This window comes from Chrysemys picta, unplaced genomic scaffold, assembly GCF_011386835.1.
Source record: "Chrysemys picta bellii isolate R12L10 unplaced genomic scaffold, ASM1138683v2 scaf1691, whole genome shotgun sequence".
In the NCBI taxonomy this organism is placed as follows: Eukaryota; Metazoa; Chordata; order Testudines; family Emydidae; genus Chrysemys; species Chrysemys picta.
In genome coordinates this window covers 155-11,977 of record NW_027054397.1, presented here as the reverse complement: position 1 = coordinate 11,977, position 11,823 = coordinate 155, and the positions used below count along the sequence as shown (strand labels likewise).

The following is an 11,823-nucleotide window of genomic DNA, read 5'->3' as shown; positions in this document are numbered from 1 at the left end:
ATCTACTCCCACCTGCTCCTGCATTGTTTCTTTTATATTTATCCCACTCCCAGCTGCAAAAAACTTAGATTCTGCAAATCCCACAAGAGAGACAGATTCTCCCGTGCTACCAAAAAAACCAACCCACCACGATTGGTTAATATGTTAGTTATATATATAAATGCTAATATGCTTCTCAGACTAGGCCTCTGGTCATCCTAGTAACTCTTCTCTGCACCTGTTCCAGTTTGATTTCATCTTTCTTAAACATGGGAGACCAAAACTGCACACAGTATTCCAGATATGGTCTCACCAGTGCCTTGTATAACAGTACTAACACTTCCCTAACTCTACTGGAAATACCTCGCCTGATGCAGCCTAGAATTGCATTAGCCTTTTTTACAGATGCATCATATTGACAGCACATAGTCATCCCTGTCTTTCTCCTCTTCTGTTGCTTCCAACTGATACGTCCCCAGTTTATAACAAAAATTCTAACTGTTAGTCCCTAAGTGCATGACCTTGCACTTTATACCACTACATTTCATCTCCTTCCTATTACTCCAATTTTCAAAGTCATCCAAATTTTCTTGTATGACATTCCAGTCCTCTCTGTATTGGCAATACATCCCAATTTTGTGTCCTCCACAAATTTTACTAGCTCATTCCCACTTTTTGTGCAAAGGTCATTAATGAAAATGTTAAATAAGATTGGTTCCAAGAATGATTCCTGAGGAACTCAACAACTCCTCCAGCCTGACAGTTCACTTTTCAGTATGACCAGTTGTAGTCTCCTTTTACCCGACTCCTTACCCACCTTTCGTTCTTGTATTAATCCCCATCTTCTCCAATTTAACTAATCATTTCTCCTGTGGAATTGAATCAAATGCCTTACTGAAATCCAGGTAGATTACATCTAATGCATTTCCTTTGTCTAGAAAATCAGTTATCTTCTCAGCGATCTCCTTTTTGTAAAAACATGTATTTTATCCCAATTGCCTTTTTTACCTCTATGTCTTTAACTACTTTCAAAATTGCATACAATTGAGGCCAAACTAAAAGGCCTGTACTTTCCCAAATCACATTTTTTCCCCTTTCTAAAATAGAAGTATTACATTTGCAATTCTCCAGTCATAAGGTACAACCCCTGAGTTCACGGTGCCATTTGAAACACCTGAGAATATGATGAGCCAGATCATGAGGTGGTATAAGCTGACTTCAACAGAGTGATGCTGATTTATATCAGCTGAGGATTTAGCCTTTCGATGTTGAAATTAAAAAAAAAAACAAGATTTGTAATGGCAATAGCTAGCTAATATTATTTTGCTGTATTTAAAACAAAAAACTGTGGAAATAAACGTCCAGCTAGAAGAGAGAATTGTTTGCTAAAGTAATGATAAATCTGAACTTTCTTAAGGTAATGGTTGGCAATGCTCTGCTTTCCCAATATAGACAAAGCAAGTAAGGCTCAATCAATACACCCATTCCTTTGTGAACTATTAAATTGTACATAGTGCTAATGAATAGTCATTTAATTAGCACAGGAGCCTTCAATTTAAAAGTTGTCTATAATGCACACTGAATATAAACAAAAATTAGCAATGACTTTTCAGCTGAAGCCTCATTTAAAAATGCTATTGCCAACTTTTCTGTCTTAAGTTAGCCTTCTTGCTACATTTGCAGCTCAAATGCTGATACAGCGGTGTCCCATTTATTACAGAACCATTGCTATAGAAGAATTCATTCTTCTAAAACATAGGAACAAGGTATTTTTTTGCATGAATGACCTGAATTAGTTCATCGAGCTCCGATGCATTCACACAGGAACGCTCAGATACAAACGTCTGCTTCTGAATCACAATGGTGGCTCTTTGGGAAGTTTCACGTGGCTGCTCCAGGGCTTTGAAGACAGTAGCTCCAATTATTAAATATACAACAACCAGCAGAAAAATCGTTGAGACAGTCTTCCATTTCATAACATTAATAGCCGAATCACATTCCTCTCGTGACGAGAGCACTGTGGGTTTTGTAGAAAACAATAGCCGTGGTTTGGAGTTCTGAGTGGCAGATTTGGGATCCAGCAAGTCAGGTGCCGCCACTAATAAAACAGAAAAAGAATGTTAACGCCCACAGCGTTGGACAGAGGTGTACACCCTTCTTGCCAGGAGGTTACAGAGATCCTATTAATTCAAAATAGAGTTCATAGATAGCTGTGTTATAAATGCATTTCACTTGTACACCATGTTCTATTACTACAGAATGACTGGTTTCAGCTACTGCTAGGACTAATAATATGCTATTTATATGAACACACATGCATGCATACACACACTTGCATTGTTTACTATATATATGTCCTCTATAAATACTCTGCAAGTGTAGTTCTAACATGCAGTATTTTCCCTATTTTCTTCTGTTCCTTCGAATCAGTATAAAAAGATATTTTTCTGTAGAGCGTCCTCACATCTTGAACAATCTTAGGCATTGCTAATATGCTTCTCAGACTACATTTTAGTCAGCGTTAAAAAACTATCAGGAAAACAGGACTCTTTCCTTAAGTCTTACATACCCTCAACTCTGCATTCAGACACTCATTAGAATATTTGCAGTTCACTTTCAAATTCCCACACAGGTAACTATAAAAATGATTCATTATTAATTCTAACACTTTGAAAGTGTTGGCTAAACCCTTTTAGGAAATACCAGGAACACATGCGCATGCCTGTTGGAAAAGTCAATCATCTTATTATAGGATATTTGATTGTTTACTGCTACAAGAAACCCACTGGCGCAGTAATGATCACCTGCATGTGTTGTCGAGTGGCCCCATAACGCATGTGATTACAAGTAAATACACTAGTAATTATATAAGAATAATCCACATCACGTACACTTAAAGGTCCCCTGAGGGAAGATTTCAACAACAATACAATATTTAAAATTATTAATATATTTTGAATGGCTGCAACACCACTTTCAGCTGTTGTGAGGAAAGCCTACTTCTAAATGTAGATTCAAAAGTCTGTCTCCCAGGTCTCTGGAAGCTGGGAATGCCCCCAGAGGAGGAAGGGAGTGTCATTTTCCACAGGGATAGGATCTTCTCTTGAACACCCGCTGGAGGTTAACCTACAGGGTTACAGGAACTCTCATTCAAAAAGAATCATGCAATACAGGTCAGAAGAAAGGCAGACCTAGGAAATTAATACACTGGACCTGAACCCGGGGGGGGGGGGGGAGGATGGAGAGGAGGGTTAGAGGATGAAAAGGCAGCCCCAAATGAAAAAGCTCCGCTCGTGCCTCGGTGCACGGCTATGAAATAGTTACTGTTCAGCTACTAGAAAACTAGAATCTGGTTCTAACTAACTGGGAGCACCAGATCAGCATGCAAATACCCTTCAAGTGTAGTGGGCATGGAACACTGTATGAAGCTATTGATATGCCCCTGGACAAAAATCGATGAGTGAGGCTAAGTTTGGGAAGGACGCCTGATTTAATAACTGCTCCTTCAAGCTGTGCTCTCTCCTCGGATTGACACAATTTGTGATGGGGTGGGAGGGGAGAGCCATCACGTTTTCTTTCAGTCAGAGCTCTGCTTGCCAGTGGGAATTTTTCCTATTATATTATCACGACCCTCTGTCCAAACCCAAAACTGGGGGCACCTCAGGCTACGCCAAGCCTCATGCTGTAGACTAGGAAACTGCTCCTCTTTCTGCCTGGCTTCGACAATTGCAGACAGACACACACACATCCTAGCACCATGAAGAAGGGCAGACCTGCCCCCCCAGTTCTCCTGCTACACTCCCCCTGCAGCCCGCTGAATGCAGCTAACAAAGGCGAACAGGACGGCTGTGAGGCGCCCTAAACTGATCCACCCAGTGATGCTCTGCATCCCTCCCATCAACTTCCCCAGCCTCCTGCTGACACCCATCTATAATGCAGTTGACAAGGACGTTTTCACACCCCCGAGAGGAGCAAAGCATGGACGCTCCAGCCAGAACGGGCCCTGGCCCCTTTCCTCTCCCCCTCTCCCCAGCAGCCAGCTCGCAAAGGTGTGCTGGATTTAAAGCGCTTGCAAAAGACATCGTTGCAGAGCGGGGTTTGGCCGGCGAAATGGTCCGGGTGGGAGCCCGGAGCCCAGCCTGACCCTCCCGGTCAGGGGGAGCTACACCCACCTTAGACAAAGGAGAAGTGTTAGAAACAAAAGCCAGGCGGGTGTTTAACCGAGCGTGCAAAATCTGGGACGGAGGCACAGGAAGGAAAGGGGTGAAGAGGGACTGAGCAGCCCTGAGTCCCTCCTGCGAGGAGGCATTGGGAAAGCAAGGGAGCATGCAGCATTCAGACAGACTTTGATCTAGAAACGCACGCTATTGTGCCAGTACTCACTTCTTATTTACAGACCCGGCGCCCTCTCCTCGCTTCACGGGCAGGCATTTTTTTCACGGCTTGTGTAGGTGCCGTTTGACCAAATGGAAAAAGAAAGAGAGAGAGAGAAAAGGACCAGACCCAGGGCGGATTTGCTGCTGCTGAGCTCAGATTCCACGCGGAGCAGAGCCTGGCATTCTCCCTGTCACTGGAGGGATGTGAACGATCACAGTGTGTGTGAGAGTGAGAGAGATCACCCTGTGAGAGAAAGGGAGAGGGTGTGTGCGTGTGAGATCACCCTGTCTCTTTGTGTGATGGCCCTGGCTGTGTGTGTAAGAATCTTACAGAAAGATCACCCTATCTGTGGGTGTGATCACCGTCTGTGTGTGTGAGACTCACTCAGGCGCCAGGTGCGTGTATCAGCCTCTTTCTGTGTGTGGCTGCCAGTCCCTGAGGTGAGTCTGTCACAATCTCAGTGTGTCTGTGTCTTTCGGTGGGGTGTGTGTGTGTGTATATATCCACATCCCTCCCTCTGTCAGTGTGGGCGGGGGCCTGTCTACTCTCAGCCCCGGTGCCTGGTTCTCATGCAGTGTCTGTGCCCCCGCTCTGTCACTTTGTCTCAGGCACCAGGCATGGGGTGCCTGACTCTGGGTGCAGTTGTGTGCTTCGAGAACTCTGTGTGTGTGTGGGTGTGTGTCCTTGCTCTCCGCTTGTGTGTGTGTGTGTGTGTGTTGGCGCCCGCTCCCCTCCTCATTCTCTTTCCCCCAGTGTATCCCAACTGCTGGGTGCATCTCCCCCACCCTCCCTCCCTCTACCCAGCCTGCTCCAGCACCAGGGGCAGCTGCACCCTCATCTCGGTGAGCTGCTCAGCATTTCTTCCTGGCCCCTTCGCTCGGCAGCGCAAGAACTAGGCTGAGGCAGATGCTGCAGGGATGAAGGGGGGAAAAGAGGGTTAAGAGAAAAGGTCCATGCAGGAAAGATAAATCCCAAACTGGTGGGCGCTGACTTTGGAGCTCCCGGGGGAGAGCAATGGGGTGGAAGAAAAGCCAACAGCCTGAGTCCACGCATGAAAAAAGTGGGAGAGATGTTTGGCAAAGATAGGGGTAGGAACAAATTGGTCTGTAATATTGGTATGCCGTCCTTGACAAACCCAACAAAATGCATGGTTAGACTGGGCTGTTGGTTCAGAAGAACCTGCTGTTGCAGATGATGGGGGGTGGGGGAGAGGCATGGTGCAGCGGTTGCCTCCTGTAATTCCTGCCTCTTTTTCTTGGGGGACAGAGATATGAAGTTCTGATAGCTGGGAGCCTGCTGGGGCCAGAACTGCTTCCTAGTTGTCACCGATATGTAGATTCCAAGCAACTTCAGTGTTGCCCTGGAATGTTTTAGACTATGCAGCCTATCGTCCATGTTTTCCAAAAAGGAGACCCCCCCTCAAAGGACAAGACGACTGCAGCCACAGATCTCTCCTCATAGATATGGCAGATGCCATGTATCATGCTAATGAGTCTGCCACATTCAAGCTGTCCTGGAGAGCTGTCCTTGCCACGAGCTTGCCCTCCTCTGCCATCAGAGTGAACTCGCGTCTCGAGTCTGCCTTTCTCGGGAGGTGTGCTCTGTACTGATGGTGTCACACTCAGAGTACTCTCTGAACCTGATGGCTCCACTGGAGGGCAAAGGGCCACCCCGATAAGGAGACACTTAAGTTTCACTGCTCTCTCTTTTAAAGCAAGGCTTAAACCCTCTACAAAAGTGTAACACTTGTCACTAATATGGAGCGCCTCCAAACACTTTAGGCAGTTGGGATGTGGGTCACTGCTGACAATGGCCTGGCACATGACCAGCAGGACTTGAACCCCAGAGAGTGAGGTATGTCTCCAGCACAAGTCCAGGTACCATGAATCAAATTTGGTCCAAAAAGGACCTAAAAACTGAAGCCTATCACTAACTGTACATTATATCTAACTAACTACTAGCCACTAAATGACAAAACAGACTATATACAGAAAGAGTGCGGAAAATGAACTTGTGACTTATTTATTTAACATTTGCATATTCGCCGAGCCAAGAAATAGCATTCTTAATGGACAAGTGGAGTTCTCGGAGCCCGCCTCTAAATTTGGCTAGCAGGCACTCCTCGACAACACGTATCATTGTTTGATCTGCACCACAGCTGCAGCTTGGATTGTCTCGAAAACCCCAACAGTGCTGGTTGGCTGCACAGAGGCCTTGCCCAGTCTGGAATCAGTTAAGAAGGGCCCACTGACAACGTCGCAAAGCGGGGAGCATGGGCAGTAGGGTCTGTGACGGGAATTGATTGGTGTTTGATGTTAAGCATCAGTCTTCCCACCACAAGGCCTCTGCAGCCATGTTCTGCCATGAAAGAAGCATAGCTGGTGGGCTAAAAATAGTGATAGCAAGCCTGGGAGCACTCCAACAGTAGTCACTCATGGCAAGAAGAAACTGAGGCAGGGGTGGCTCCAGGCACCAGCGCAGCAAGCGCATGCCTGGGGCGGCAAGCCACAGGGGGCGGCCTGCCGATCGCTGTGAGGGCAGCAGTCAGGCAGCCTTCGGCAGCGTGCCTGTGGGAGGTCCGTCAGTCCCGCGGCTTCAGCGGCAATTCGGCAGAGGGCACGCCGAAGGCGCGGCACTGGCAGATCACCCACAGAAACGCCGCCGAGTCCGCGTGACTGCCATGCTTGGGGTGGCAAAAAACATAGAGCCACCCCTGAACTGAGGGGATTTGGGGGAGGCTCCATCTTCTTATGCCAGCATGCAGTGGCACACAATGGCAGAGGGCAATCGAGCCACCCAGACAGGTACCGCTCAGTGAAGAAGTTCTCTGACAACTGCACATGAGTCATGCTCACAGCTAGTGGAATAAACATGTGCAATCACTCAAAGAAGAAATAATATTTGTTCCCCCAAGAACTTGTAGTGAAGAATCCCCTAGGAGATGTTCCCAAGACAGAGGGATAGCAATGATCTTTAGCTCCAGAAAATATGTTCAGTCTAATTTAGTTTTAATGTTTATAATTATGTAAACTGACAGCGACACGTATGGCATCAAGAAAGCATTGGCACAGCAACACCAAAAATCAAATACAATTCAGAGTCCTTCTCATTCAGAAGTTAGAATCACTGGGGCGGAGGGGGGAGAAGTCACTGTTTGCTCACTCTCCAGCTAGGTGTTGTTTGCATAGCCTCCAGCTAGGTGTAGACCAGGGGTCGGCAACCTATGGCACGCGTGCCAAAGACGGCATGCAAGCTGATTTTTAATGGCACAGTGCGGCCGCCGCTGGCCCCGGCAGCGGGCTGAGTGGAGCCGATGGCCAGGACCCCGGTAGGCAGCATGCCATTAAATGGCAGATTTTTAATGGCAGATTGCCATTAAAAATCCTGCCCGGCCCAGCCCCCTCTTCTCCTCCCCCTGCCTACCGCTCTCTCTGGCGGGGGCAGAAGCAAACTTGGTCCTGCCGGCTGCTGCTGTAGGGCAGGCTCCGCCGGCAGTCAAGCTTCCCTCCCCCCGCCTCTTCCCTGAGCGTGCTGCGTCGTGCCCCGCCTCCTCTCCTTCCCTGCCTCCAATGGCCCTCGCGATGGAGGGGAGAAGAGAAGCCCCAGCGCCCTCACTGCTCAGACCAGGAAGGAGGCGGAGAAGAGGCAGGAGGGGGGTGGAATCAGGGCGTATCCCTCTAGCCCCCTGCTGTGAGCTTCTCAGGGCTGGGGGCTGGGAGCACCCCCCCAATCCCAGCCTACCCCCCAGCCTTCTGCCCTGACCCCTGCACCCCCCTCACACCCCAGCCCCCTGCACCCCACACAACCCCAGCCCTGACTCTGGCACCCCCCCACACATACCCAGCCCCCTCACACCCCATGCCCTGACTCCTGTACCCTCCACATATACCCAGCCCCCCCAAACCTCATGCCCTGACTCTTACACTCTCCACATCCCACCCCCCACCCTGAGCACCAAATGGGAGCTCCTGCACCCCCCCCTCACATTCCCACCTGTACCCCTTGCACCAAATGGGAGCTGCCCAGGTAAACGCTCCACACCCAAACCTCCTGCCCCAACCCTGAGCCCCCTCCCTCATTCTAGCTCCTGGCCAGACCCTGCACCCCAACCCCCAGCCTGCTCCTTCACCCCCAGCCCTGTGCTCAGTGCACCCCCACCCTCAGCTCAGTGCAGGAAGAGAGGAAGAGAATGGGCCAGAACTATATGTGGGTAGGGCCGGGACCCCAGGCCGGCAGAGGACTGAGCGGGGCCAGCAGCCAGGACCCTGGCTGGCAGGAGCCAGCAGATGGAACCCCAGACCGGCAGCGGGCTGAGCCGCTCAGCCCGCCACCGGCCTGGGGTGCCGGCCCCCCTCAGCCCGGTGCCAGCCTGGGATTCTGGCTGCCAGCCCCTTGCCAGCCGGGGTCCCGGACGCAGGCCCCGCAGGTCCCCTGCTGGCCTAGGTGAACGAAACCTTGTTTACTTTACATACAACAGTAGTTTAGTTATATAATATATAGACTTATAGAGAGAGACCTTCTAAAAAATGTTAAAATGTATTACCGGCACACAAAACCTTAAATTAAAATGAATAAATAAAGACTCGGCACACCACTTCAGAAAGGTTGCCAACCCCTGGGGTAGACTAATAGAAGCCACTTCTAAAGGCTTGTCAACATGGGCATATTCAGGTAAGTTAATCAAAATTAACTAATCCCTTCCAAAGTGAATTAAGATAAAGTGGCCTTAATTCAGTTTAATTCTAAACGAGAGGCACAGGGTAAAATGCAATTGAATCTACTTTCAATTCACACCTTTAGTTAATTTGAATTAATTTTCCTGAGTGTCCCTGTGTAGCCAAGCCCGAAAACTGACAATATGATTCAGTAATCTGAAGACAATGTGATTTTCTTTAGGAACATGGGTTGTCTTCTTCCCACTGCATCACCTAGAACCCAAATCTGCCATCTCTGTCTTGCACATAACCCTGTTTTCTGTGAATGAACAGGTTTATTGCATAGTTTTGAATAAATGTGTTGGGTAAAATGTATCCCTAGGGTAACTTTGTGGAAATCAATGAAGTTAATCCAGCATGAAATTAGCCTTTATTTCCCATCCCCTCCCCCAGATTACTACGACCCACAAGAAACACATCTAGTTACATCAACAAATGTATTAAGAGTTTTCTTTAGCAAAACCTGCATGTGTATATGTGTAAACTCATTACATGTAAAATAATGGAGATGCATTCATGGCATGAAGCTTGTTAATCATATGCTAATAGCTATCTTCTTAGCTGCTTGTGTCAATATGGTGACCTCAAAACTACATAGATTGTTCAGTACACCACAGGTCATCTTTTGCTAGCAGAGCTCCTAATTACCGTGGAGACTGTGGATATTTAAAATAATAACAAGCTAGAGCAGTGGTTCTCAACTGATTACACATTGTGGGCCACATATGTGACCCACAATGTGTTCCCTGGGTTCAGGGGCTGGGTGGCAGGGCAGCGGCAGCCCCAATCCTCACCATGCAGGCCAGGCGGCTGCCCCAGACCTCGCAGGGCCGGGCGGCCGCCCCATGACCCAGACTCCTGCCGCGCCGGGTAACAAGGCAGCCTGGCCAGAGCCCTCTGAGTCGGGCAGCAGGGCAGCTCAGACCCCTCCGTGCCGGGCAGCTGGGAACCCGGTGGACTCCAGGCCGGCCTTTAGCACACAGCTGAGCAGGGCCACAGCATAAGAGTCGCAGGGGCCCAGGGCAGAAAGCTGAAGCCCCACCACCTGGGGCTGGAGCCTGAGCAATGTAGGTTTGCAAGGTCCCCATGCAATTGCCTTGCCTGTTACCCCCTAATGCTGGCCCTGGCTTTAATACGCAAAAAACCCAGTTACTATGGCACAGATGGGCCACGGAGTTTTTATAGCGTGTTGGGCGGGGGGGCGGGGTCGGAGGGCTCAGAAATAAGGTTGAGAACCCCTGGTTTATTGTCTTATTGACATGGATGTAGATGAATTAGGTTGCTGAGAGGAGCAGCCACAACTCTTGTTAAAGTCCTAGGCACCTTGACTGAAATCCTCACCTTACTGATGTTAATAGGAACTCTCCCATAGATTTCAGTACTCCGTGGTATTGTGAAGAGCATCCCATTTACCTCTCTCTGAAGAAATGCAAGTATCCCATGGGACAGTCCAAAGTGATTAGGGGAATGACCTGGCCGATATTCCTTCTTGATATATATATCTGAAATTGTTGCTTTATTTGCCTACATTGGGATTAGCACTCAATATCCAAAAGTGTCAGAACTTGCTCCTTGGCAATTAAACAAGAGGCAGTAGAGTCTTTGTCCCAGACCTATTACAGTCTTTACCAGCAGACATAAGGGAGGAGTAAACAGCATACGATTTCCAGTCACTGCTATATAGAATTGATAAACTGAGCCCTAAAGTGTGAGCCTGGTTAATTTTGTGCCGGACTTGCTCAAAGTATCTAAGGGCTTGGCTACACTGAAAACTTGAAAGCGCTGTTGCAGGAATGCTCCCGCAGCAGCGCTTTGAAGTGCGAGCGTGGTAATCCATCTGGTTTAATCCTAGTAATCCACCTCCATGAGGGGATTAGCACCCAGAGCGTGTCCACACTAGCGCTTTAAAGCGCTCAGACTTGCTGCGCGCAGGGGGTGATATTTCACCCCCCTGAGCCAGCAAGTTAGAGCACTATAAAATGTAAGTGTAGCCAAGCCCTAAGGTACATTAGAGCTGCTGCAAACTGCGCAGTTTTTCCATTGACTTAGAAGGACTTGGATCCAGCATTTCAGGAGATTTGGTTCATATATGAAGATTATTTGGGCTATGAAGGACAATGTTAATTTCTCCCCACCTTGGACCATCTTAGCTCTGCTGGCTGGTATTTGGGGGAGCAAAGCAGATACTATAGACCGTCCCTGCCTACCTGCTGGTAAGAGGAGGGTAATACCCACCAACACAGACTCTAGACCGCGCCTCCACAGGTCTAGACTCAAGATTCAGGGAGTGCCATACAAGGGGAGAGAGGAGTATTCTTACTCCTGGTGCCACTATGCATGTAGCTGTGTTAAAGGTTGCCACAATCTGACACTGAATGACTTAGATTCAGGAGAACAACAAGAAGGAAGACAAGTAAGGTCTCTCCTGTATGGACTGCAGAAATTCAGGAGAACAAAATAGAGGCAAGTTCTGCATATAGACAAATTTTAGAGAATGAAAGATGCAGTACACAGCAAACAGAAGGCATCACCCTTTCATAGCTACATACCCAACAAAATAAGTTAGAACAGATGGATGGTCTTGAGGTAAAGTCCCTGAATGGGAACTCAAAAAATCTGGGTTCAATTTTCAGCTTTACCACAGGCTTCCCATGTGACCCTTGAACAAATAACGCATTCATTCCATAGCTGGCTAGCTGAAAAATGGGGAGAACACCTCCTCGGTCACTCTAGTCTATATAGTAAGATCTCT

The 11,823-nt window shown here is 48.1% G+C and overlaps 1 long non-coding RNA gene across 1 annotated transcript; it reads right to left on the bottom strand.

Moving 5' to 3' along the window:
* Positions 1 to 855: 855 nt before the first annotated feature.
* On the bottom strand, positions 856 to 5,048 carry LOC135980055 (uncharacterized). Its single transcript, XR_010597276.1, has 2 exons — positions 4,363 to 5,048; positions 856 to 2,077 (listed from the first exon to the last, which is right to left on the bottom strand). It is a non-coding gene; the product is annotated as an uncharacterized LOC135980055 (long non-coding RNA).
* Between the last annotated feature and the right edge of the window lie 6,775 nt (positions 5,049 to 11,823).